Source organism: Salvelinus sp. IW2-2015, unplaced genomic scaffold, assembly GCF_002910315.2.
Source record: "Salvelinus sp. IW2-2015 unplaced genomic scaffold, ASM291031v2 Un_scaffold1526, whole genome shotgun sequence".
NCBI lineage: Eukaryota > Metazoa > Chordata > Actinopteri > Salmoniformes > Salmonidae > Salvelinus > Salvelinus sp. IW2-2015.
Window position 1 is genome coordinate 261687 of NW_019942965.1, and position 11685 is coordinate 273371.

General features: G+C 44.6%; 1 pseudogene; it reads right to left on the minus strand.

The window, feature by feature from the left end:
• Positions 1–11685, minus strand: part of LOC112071131 (laminin subunit alpha-5-like) — a 95750-nt pseudogene that overhangs the window by 19808 nt on the left and 64257 nt on the right.

Sequence of the window (11685 nt, forward strand, 5' to 3'; positions counted from 1 at the left end):
TGGTGTCCTGTAAGCGTGATTTAACCTTGTGGGTTTTAACTGGTTCCTCCTGTGTTCTGTTAGAATGCGCCTCCTATCTGGTTGTACGTATAATCCTTGTTTTTTACATTAAGACCATGATCCTGTGTAAGTTTCGTTTATGCTCCCCAGTCGTTAACCCAAGCATAGTTTCATCCTGTTTTAAACCTGTCTGTGTATTGGATGTCCTGTAGGCTTCCTGTTTTTAAACTGTCTGTGTATTTGACACCCATTAACCATCAGAGAGGTAGAGTCATCCTGAGCTTGACGGTGCGGCAACACTGTATTCTGATCAATTTCGAGTTATTTCAGTTAATGGAAACAGGGACGTTCAGGGTCTTACTATGACGTAACTAAAAAAAGTGCTTTTTCCTTTCAGGGTAAACAAGGACATTTTTCTAATGTCTTGCAGTACACGGAGCTACGGAGGCCCCTTAAAGGCACCCCCCAAAACTCTTTTCGAACGGTAGTGTATATGTGTGTGTACACTAACCAGTAGGTCGTTGGCACAGCCGTAGCTGACCCCAGAGCTGGCCATCCTCTTCAGGTCGATGTGAGAATTCATGGCCTTGACGTTCCTAAAACAGCCCTTCAGAGAGCCCTGGCGAGGGAACAGGCCCTTCAGGCTGGGTGGAGGGAGAAAAATACAATATTATTATGTTTATGCCATTCTTAGAGAGGATGTTAAGAAACTGTTAGTGTGTGTGTGTTTGCTTGTGTTCCTGTGTTCCTGTGTGTGTGTGTTCCTGTGTTCCTGTGTGTGTGTGTGTCTGTGTGTGCGTGCTTAAGTTCCTGCGTTCCTGTGTGTGTGTGCATGTACAGTACCAGTCAAAGGTTTGGACACACCTACTAATTTTCTACATTGTAGGTTTGCGCTTAATGGGACTATCATTTGTTTTTCAACAGGACAATGACTCAAAGGAAAAGTGTTGAAGGAAAAACAGCCAACAAGTGCTCAACATATGTGGGAACTCCTTCAAGACTGTTGGAAAAGCATTGCAGGTGAAGATAGTTTAGAGAATGCCAAGAGTGTGCAAAGCTTTCATCAAGGCAAAGGGTGGCTACTTTGAAGAATCTCAAATATAAAATATATTTAGATTTGTTTAACACTTTTTTTTGTTACTACATGTTTCCATATGTGTTATTTCATAGTTTTGATGTCTTCACTATTATTCTACAATATAGAAAATAGTCAAAATAAAGAAAAACCCTGGAATGAGTAGGTCTGTCCAAACTTTAGACTGGTACTGTATGTGTGCATGTGTCTAACTTTTCAGGCATCTTGTCCTCTGGTACACCAGCCAGGTAGTAGCTGGCTTCGAAGCGCGGCAGGGGCGTGGTGAAGACGTAGTTTGAGCAGGTTTGGCGGTTGTTCCTCACCACAACCGCGTAGTCGTATCGTAGAGGAGGATGATCTCCAACTACAGGAACACAACACCGAGAACAGTCACACAGGAACACAAACACCCGAGTGTAACAGTCACACAGGAACACAAAACACCGAACGAAACAGTCACACAGGAACACAAACACCCGAGTGTAACAGTCACACAGGAACACAAACACCCGAGTGTAACAGTCACACAGGAACACAAACACCGAGTGTAACAGTCACACAGGAACACAAACACCTGAACGTAACAGTCACACAAGAACACAAACACCGAGTGTAACAGTCACAGGAACACAAACACCTGACGTAACAGTCACACAAGAACACAAACACCCGAACGAAACAGTCACACAGGAACACACACCTGAACGTACACAGTCCAGAAGTAACTTTACAACACAAACACCTGACGTAACGTCACACAGTAACTTACAACACAAAACCTGAACGTAACAGTCACACAGTAACTTACAACAACACAAACACCTGAACGTAACAGTCACAGAGTAACTTACAACACAAACACCTGAACGTACAGTCAACAAAAAAAACAAAAAGTGTAACTTACAAACACAAACACCTGAACGTAACAGTCACACTGTAACTTACAACACAAACACCTGAACGTAACAGTCACACTGTAACTTACACACAAACACCTGAACGTAACAGTCACACTGTAATTACAACACAAACACCTGAACGTACAGTCACACGTAACTTACACACAAACACCTGAACGTAACAGTACACAGTAACTTACAACACAAACACCTGAACGTAACAGTCACACTGAACTTACAACACAAACACCTGAACGACAGTCACACTGTAACTTACAACACAACACCTAACACTACGTACTCAACACACCTGAACGTAACAGTCACACTGTAACTTACAACACAAACACTGAACGTAACAGTCACACTGTAACTTACAACACAAACACCAAACTTTACAACTTTATTACTTAAAGTAAAGTAAAATAAACTTAAGAACGGGAAGCATAGAAATATCGCACATAGAACACATCTACCGCTTCTTAGACTTGCTTTCAATGAGAATAACAGATCTATAACTCACATTTCTGTCAGGTCAACCCAAAAGTGACATATTGCCAGCTTTAACACTGGCTACAGTATAAACAGTATAATGTTTCTTACAGATTTGGGTTCAGCGTCGCTGATCTTGAGGTAAGGGGAGTCTGGGTCTTTAGGCTCCAGCTCCTGTAGAGAACCAGTGACGTCATAGTAGACCCTGAGACGTCCCTGACGCACCGCAAGCTCAGGAACTTCTCCTGATGGGGTCAAATACACAGACAGGTTAAACAGGAGCACGGATCATAACAGACAGGTTAAAAGGAAGCTACAGGACATCACAGACAGGTTAAACAGGAAGCAACAGGACATCAATACACAGACAGGTTAAACAGGAGCTACAGGATCAATACACGAAGGTTAAAACAGGAAGCTACAGGGCATCAATACACAGACAGGTTAAAACAGAAGCAACAGGAACTCAATACACAGACAGGTTAAACAGGAAGCTACAGGACATCAATACACAGACGGTTAAAACAGGAAGCTACAGGCATCAATACACAGACAGGTAAAACAGGAAGCTACAGGGCATCAATAACAGACAGTTAAAACAGGAGCTACAGGGCATCATACACAGACAGGTTAAAACAGGAAGCTACAGGGCATCACTACACAGACAGGTTAAAACAGGAAGCAACAGGACATCAATACACAACAGGTTAAAACAGGAAGCAACAGGACATCAATACACAGACAGGTTAAAACAGGAAGCAACAGGACATCAATACACAGACAGGTTAAACAGGAGCTACAGGGCATCACTACACAGACAGGTTAAAACAGGAAGCTACAGGCATCACTACACAGACAGGTTAAACAGGAAGCAACAGGACATCAATACACAGACAGGTTAAAACAGGAAGCACAGGACATCAATACACAGACAGGTTAAAACAGGGAAGCAACAGGACATCAATACACAGACAGGTTAAAACAGGAAGCTACAGGGCATCAATACACAGACAGAGTTAAAACAGGAAGCTACAGGGCATCAATACACAGACAGGTTAAAAACAGGGAAGCAACAGGACATCAATACAAACAGGTAAAACAGGAAGCAACAGGACATCAATAACACAGACAAGGTTAAAACAGGGAAGCTACAGGCATCAATACACAGACAGGTTAAAAACAGGAAGCAACAGGACATCAATACACAGACAGGTTAAAACAGAAGCACAGGCATCAATACACAGACAGTTTAAAACAGAAGCTACAGGCATCAATACACAGACAGGTTAAACAGGAAGCAACAGGAATTCAATACACAGACCAGGTTTAAACAGAAGCTACAGGGCATCAATACACAGACAGGTTAAAACAGGAAGCTACAGGGCATCAATACACAGACAGGTTAAAACAGGAAGCAACAGGCATCAATACACTGGCTAAGTCCTGACTACTTTCCCTTGAAGTGAGCAGTAGCAAACTTTCTCGCATGGTTACACCAATCCAATGCTTTTAAATCCATGACGGGCAGTGTCCAACTAAATCAGGCCCCAGTGTTAACAGTCTGTAGTTACAGTATAGTGTAATACTATGGTACACAGCAGTTCTTTTGTATACAGCAGTATTGTGTGTCTAAGAAAGGTTTTCCCTCTGGGACATAACAGTTTAAATTTGTTTTATTTATTATATCTTTATTTAACTAGGCAAGTCAGTTAAGAACAAATTCTTATTTTCATTGATGGCCTAGGAACAGTGGGTTAACTGCCTTGTTCAGGGGCATAACGACAGATTTTGACCTTGTCAGCTCGGGGGATTCAATCTTGCAACCTTCCGGTTACAAGTCCAACGCTCTAACCACTAGGCTACCTGCTCTAACCACTAGGCTACCTGCTCTAACCACTAGGCTACCTGCTCTAACCACTAGGCTACCCTGCTCTAACCACTAGGCTACCCTGCTGCCCCTGTTAATCCTGTCATATCCAGTGCTAAACACTGAGAAAATACATTTTCATGCCAGTATAGTGATCGTGAGACATAAACCCCAGCAGCAGTAGTATGACCTCTGACCTGGCTGAGGAGCATGAGCAAGATGCCGTTGTGACTCATCAGTTTAACTTCCTGTTCAAAGCGCTGCATCTTCCCCGTTTCCTCCTTCAAGGTGACCTCAGCATAACCCGTCCCGTCAAAGTAGGCCGCGTCGTTCACCCACTGCTGGGTCAACACCGGCTTAGTTCTGACGGACGGAGAAAAAACACGTCACTAACACGCCTAACAACATCACAATATTCACAGACAATTCATAMACATTTTTTGTGTCAAATGCTTTGTAACATGGGTTTTTCTAGCTGACCGTGAATTAGGCCATAGACGTCAAATGATAAGATCATAATAATTCTATAAATGTTGATCTTTTTAATAGGGGATATAAACTTTAACTCCCAGATACAGAAGTCAACACACGGCGGTTTGTGGCTCATGTTAGTATTCAGTGCTGAGCGCTCCAGCCATAGAGATAAGACGTAGCGGTCGCCTAATGGTCCCACCTTCCACATGGTTTCTCCTTGGTGGTGTTGAGTTGGAAGGTGTTCTCAAAGTTATAGAGACTGAGCACCTCCTCATTCAGGGTCTCCAGCTCAATACAGCCCTTGAAGTTGGGCAGCTGGAGCTGGAGAGGGGGCTGAGAGAAGAACAGAGAGGAGGGTTGTTACTAAGGGGCTGAGAGAAGAACAGAGAGGAAGGGTTGTTACTAAGGGGCTGAGAGAAGAACAGAGAGACCGAGATGTTACTAAGGGGCTGAGAGAAGAACGAGAGGAAGGGTTGTTACTTAAGGGGCTGAGAGAAGAAAGCGAGAGAGATGTTATAGGGGCTGAGAGAAAAGAGAAGAGATGTTACTAAGGGGCTGGAGAAACAGAGAGGAAGGGTTGTTCTAGGGGTGAGAGAGAACGAGGAGGAAGGGTTGTTCTAAGGGGCTGAGAGAAGACAGAGGGAAGGTTGTTACTAAGGGCTGAGAGAAGAACAGAGAGACAGAGGTTGTTACTAAGGGGCTGAAGAAGAAACAGAGAGAAGGGTTGTTACTAAGGGGCTGAGAGAAGAACAGAGAGGAGATGTTACTAAGGGGCTGAGAGAAGAACAGAGAGGAAGGGTTGTTACTAAGGGGCTGAGAGAAGAAGAGAGGAAGGGTTGTTAGGGGCTGAGAGAAGAAAGAGAGGAAGGTTGTTACTAAGGGGCTGAGGAAGAACAGAGGACAGAGTGTTACTAGGGGCTGAGAGAGAACAGAGAGAAGGTTGTTATAAGGGCTGAGAGAAGAACAGAGAGAAGGTTGTTACTAAGGGGCTGAGAGAGAACAAAGAAGGGTTGTACTAGGGTGAGAGAAGAACAGAGAGGAAGGGTTGTTACTAAGGGCTGAGAGAGAACAGAGAGACAGAGGATGTTACTAAGGGGCTGAGAGAAGAACAGAGAGGAGGGTTGTTACTAAGGGGCTGAGAGAAGAACAGAGAGAGAAGGGTTGTTACTAAGGGGCTGAGAGAAGAACAGAGAGGAGTTGTTACTAGAGGGCTGAGAGAAGAACAGAGAGGAAGGGTGTTACTAAGGGGCTGAGAGAAGAACAGAGAGGAAGGGTTGTTACTAAGGGGCTGAGAGAAGCAGAGAGGAGGGTTGTTACTAAGGGCTGAGAGAAGAACAGAGAGGAAGGTTTTACTAAGGGGCTGAGAGAAGAACAGAGAGGAAGGTTGTTACTAAGGGGCTGAGAGAAGACAGAGAGGAAGGTTGTTACTAAGGGGCTGAGAGCAGAGAGGAGGGTTGTTACTAAGGGGCTGAGAGAAGAAAGAGAGAAGGATGTTACTAAGGGCTGAGAGAAGCTAGAAGAGATATATGGGTTTACTGAAGGAGCTGAGAGAAGCTAGAGAGATATATGGTTACTGAAGGCTGAGAGAAGTAGAGAGATATGGGTTATGAGGGCTGAGAGAGTGAGAGATATTGGTTACTGAGGAGCTAGAAGAAGTAGAGGGAGTATATGGGTCGGAAGAGCTGAAGACTAGAGAGATATATTGGGGTTACTTAAGAGAATGGGTTAGGCTGAGAGACGTAAGAGATATATGGGTTACTGAAGGGAGCTGAGAGAAGCTAGAGATATATGGGTTACTGAAGGAGCTGAGAGAAGCTATAGAGATATATGGGTTACTGAAGGAGCTGAGAGAAGCTAGAGAGATATATGGGTTACTGAAGGAGCTGAGAGAAGCTAGAGATATATGGGTTACTAAATGAGCTGAGAGAAGCTAGAGAGATATGGGTTACTAAATGAGCTGAGAGAAGCTAGAGAGATATGGGTTACTGAAGGAGCTGAGAGAAGCTAGAGAGATATGGGTTACTAAATGAGCTGAGAGAAGCTAGAGAGATATGGGTTACTAAATGAGCTGAGAGAAGCTAGAGAGATATGGGTTACTAAATGAAGCCAGAGATATATGGGTTACTGAAGGAGCTGAGAGAAGCTAGAGAGATATGGGTTACTAAATGAAGCTAGAGATATATGGGTTACTGAAGGATCTGAGAGAAGCTAGAGAGATATATGGGTTACTTATGAAGCTGAGCGAGGAAACAGATCTATGAGTTACTAACAATAGAGATACACTAAATATATACGAAAGTATGTGGACACACCTTCAAATGAATGGATATGGCTATTTCAGGACACATATTGCTGACAGGTGTATAAAATCGAGCACACAGTCATGCAATCTCCATAGACAAACATTGGCCTTASTGAAGAGCTCAGTGACTTTCAACGTGGCACCGTCATTGGATAACACCTTCCCAACAAGTCAGTTCATCCAATTTCTGCCCTGCTAGAGCCGCCCCGGTCAACTGTAAGTGCTGTTATTGTGAAGTGGAAACGTCTAGGAGCAGCAACGGCTCAGCCGCGAAGTGGTAGGCCACACAAGCTCACAGAACGGGACCAGCGAGTGCTGAAGCGCGTGACGTGTAAAAAATAATCTGTCCTCGGTTTCAACATTCACTACCGATTTCCAAACTGCGTCTGGAAGCAACGTCGGCACAATAACTGTTCATTTGGAGCTTCATGAAATGGGTTTCCATGGTCGAGCAGCCGCACACAAGCCTAACATCACCATGTGCAATGCCAAGCGTCGGCTGGAGTGGTGTAAAGCAGATGCCAGAAGAATGCTACCTGCCCAATGCATAGTGCCAACTGTAATGTTTGGTGGAAGAGGAATAATGGTCTGGGGCTGTTTTTCATGGTTTAGGCCCCTTAGTTCCAGTGAAGGTAAATCTTAACGCTACAGCATACAATTACATTCTAGACGGTTCTGTGCTTCCAACTTTGTGGCAACAGTTTGGGGAAGGCCCTTTCCTGTCTGTTGTCTGTCTGTCTGTCTGTCTGTCTCTGCGTCTGTCTCTTCTCTCTCCTTTCGTCTCTCTCTCTCTCTCTCTCTCTCTCCTCTCTCTCTCTCTCTTCTCTGTCTCTCCTCTCTTCTCTTCCTCTCTCTGTCTCTCTATTCCTCTCTCTTCCTCTCCTTCCTCTCTCTCTCTCTCTCTCTCTCTCTGTCTCTCTCTTCCTCTCTCTTCCTCTCTCTGTCTCCTCTCTCTCTCTCTTCCGTCTCTCTGTCTACTGCTCTTCTCTCTATGTCTCTCTCTTCTCTCTCTGTCTCTCTCTGTCTCTTTCCTCTTCCTCTCTTCCTCTCTCTATAGAATCCTTCAGTACGGTCAGATGCTCATGACTTCGGAGACCAGGATGACCAAGGCCGATGGTGGAGGCAGGAGGGACAGCGGACTGCTCACCTCCAGACTGACGAGACTGTGTTCTATGTGGAGAGGATACCCTGACACGTTCACGGTGAGAGGAGCTTGTGTGTGTGTGTTGTGTTTGTTGTGTGTGTGTGTGTGTGGTGTGTGTGGTGCGTTGTGTGTGTGGTGTGTGTGTTCTGTGTTGTGTGTGTGGTGGTGTGTGGTGTTGGTGTGTGTGCCGGTTCGAAGGACCACAATGTATCCGCCAGCCTTTCGTAGATACACAGTGTCTATACTATCACAGTAGACCTTTAGTTTTCTCTCCTTATACACTACATGACCAAAAAGTATATGACATCCTGCTGCGTCGATCATCTCAGTTCCAAAATCATGTGCTTAATATGAGTTGGTCCCCTTTGCTGCTATAACAGCCTCCACTCTTCTGGGAAGGCTTTTCCAACTAGATGTTGGAACATTGCTGCTATAACAGCCTCCACTCTTCTGGAAGGCTTTCCACTAGATGTTGGAACATTGCTGCTATAACAGCCTCCACTCTTCTGGGAAGGCTTTCCACTAGAATGTTGGAACATTGCTGCTATAACAGCCTCCACTCTTATGGAAGGCTTTCCACTAGAGTGTTGAGAACATTGCTGCTATAACAGCCTCCACTCTTCTGGGAAGCTTTCCAATAGATGTTGGAACATTGCTGCCATATAACGCCTCCACTCTTCTGGGAAGCTTTCCACTAATGTTGGAACATTGTCTTGTAACAACAGCATCCACTCTTCTGGAAGGCTTGTCCACTAGATGTTGGAACAATTGCTGCTATAACAGCCTCGCACTCTTCTGGAAGGCTTTCCACTAGATGTTGGAACACTGCTGCTTAAATGCTGAAACAGAAAGGGCCTTCCCCAAACTGTTGCCAACAAATGTGAGCACAGAACCGTCTAGAATGTAATTGTATGCTGTAGCGTTAAGATTTTACCTTCACTGGAACTAAGGGGCCTAAACCATGAAAACAGCCCCAGACCATTATTCCTCTTCCACCAACATTACAGTTGCACTATGCATTGGGCAGGTAGCATTCTTCTGGCATCTGCTTTAACACCACTCCAGCCGACGCTTGGCATTGCACATGGTGATTTAGGCTTGTGTGCGGCTGCTCGACCATGGAAACCCATTTCATGAAGCTCAAATGAACAGTTATTGTGCGACGTTGCTTCCAGACCAGTTTGGAAATCCCGGTATGAATGTTGAAACCGAGGACAGATTATTACACGTCACGCGCTTCAGACTCGCTGGTCCCGTTCTGTGAGCTTGTGTGCTACCACTTCGCGCTGACGCGTTGCTGCTCCTAACGTTTTCACTTCACAATAACAGCATTACAGTTGACCGGGCGCTCTAGCAGGCAGAAATTGGATGAACTGACTTGTTGGGAAGTGTTATCCAATGACGGTGCCACGTTGAAAGTCACTGACTCTTCACTAAGGCCAATGTTTGTCTATGGAGATTTGCATGACCTTGTGCTGATTTTTATAAACACCTGTCAGAATATGATGTCCTGAAATACCATATCCATTCATTTGAAGGTGTGTCCACATACTTTCGTATATATTTATGCTTATCTCTATTGTTAGTAATCATAATCTGTTTCCTCGCTCAGCTTCATAAGTAACCCATATATCTCTCCTAGCTTCTCTCAGATCCTTCAGTAAACCCATATATTCTCTAGCTTCATTAGTAACCCATATCTCTCTAGCTTCTCTCAGCTCCTTCAGTAACCATATATCTCTGGCTTCATTTAGTAACCCATATCTCTCTAGCTTCTCTCAGCTCATTTAGTAACCCAATATCTTCTCTAGCTTCTCTCAGCTCATTTAGTAACCCATTATCTCTCTAGCTTCTCCTCAAACTCCTTCAGTACACTCGCATATCTCTCTAGCTTCTCTCAGCTCATTCTTAAGTAACCCATATCTCTCTAGCTTCTCTCAGCTCATTTAGTAACCCATATATCTCTAGCTTCTCTCAGCTCCTTCAGTAACCCATATATTCTCTAGCTTCTCTCAGCCTCCTCCGTAATCCCATATATCTCTATGCTTCTCTCAGCTCCTTCAGTAACCCATATATCTCTAGCTTCTCTCAGCTCCTTCAGAAACCCATATATCTCTATAGCTTCTACTCCTTCGTAACACCATATCTCTAGCTTCTCTCACTCCTTCAGTAACACCATAATCTCTTATCTCTCAGTGCCTTCAGTAACCATAATCTCTTCTAGCTCTCTCAGCTCTTCAGAGTAACCCATATATCTCTCTAGCTTCTCTCAGCTCTCGTAACACATATATCTCTCAACTATCTCTCAGCTACTTCATACCCATATATCTCTCTAACTTCTCTCAGCTCCTTCAGTAACCCATATATCTCTCTAGCTTCTCTCAGCTCCTTCAGTAACCCATATATCTCTCTAGCTTCTCTCAGCCCTTATAACATCTCTGTTCTCTGTTCTTCTCCTCAGCCCCCTTAGTAACAACCCTCCTCTCTAGCTTCTCTCAGCCCCTTAGTAACAACCCTTCCTCTCTGTTCTTCTCTCAGCCCACTTAGTAACAACCTTCCTCTCTAGCTTCTCTCAGCCCCTTAGTAAAAACCTTCCTCTCTGTTCTTCTCTCCTCGCCCTTAGTAACAATCCTTCCTCTCTAGCTTCTCTCAGCCCCTTAGTAACAACCCTTCCTCTCTGTTCTTCTCTCAGCCCCTTAGTAACACCCTTTCCTCTCTGTTCTTCTCTCAGCCCTCTTAGTAACAACCCTCCCTCTCTGTTCTTCTCTCAGCCCTTAGTAACAACCCTTCTCTCCTCTTTGTTCTTCTCTCAGCCCCTTAGTAACAACCCTTCCCTCTCTGTTCTTCTCTCTAGCCGCCTTAGTAACATCTCTGTCTCTCTGTTCTTTCTCTCAGTCTCCTTTAGTAAACAACCGTTCGTCTCTCGCTTCTCTCTTCCCGCTTAGACCTTCCTCTCTCTGCTCCTACCCCTTTAGTAAAACCGCTTGTCCATCTCTGTTCTTCTGCTCAGCCCCTTTAGTAACAACCCTTCCTCTCTTGTTCTTCTCTCAGCCCCTTAGTAACAACCTTCCTCTCTGTTCTTCTCTCAGCCCTTAGTAACATCGTCTGTTTCTCTCTGTTCTTCTCTCAGCCCCTTATAACAACCCTTCCTCTCTGTTTCTTCTCTCAGCCCCTTAGTAACAACCCTTCCTCTCTTCTAGTATTCCACTTGTCTCTCTCAGCCCCTTAAGTAACAACCCTTCCTCTCTGTTCTTTCTCTCAGCCCCTTAGTAACATCTCTTGTCTAGTTACATGCTCTTTCTGCCTCTCAGCCCCTTAGTAACAACCTTCCTCTCGTTCTTCTCTCAGCCCCTTAGTAAACAACCCTTCCTCTCTTTCTTCTCCTCAGCACCCTTAGTAACAACCTTCGCTCTGTTCTTCTTTCAGCCCCTT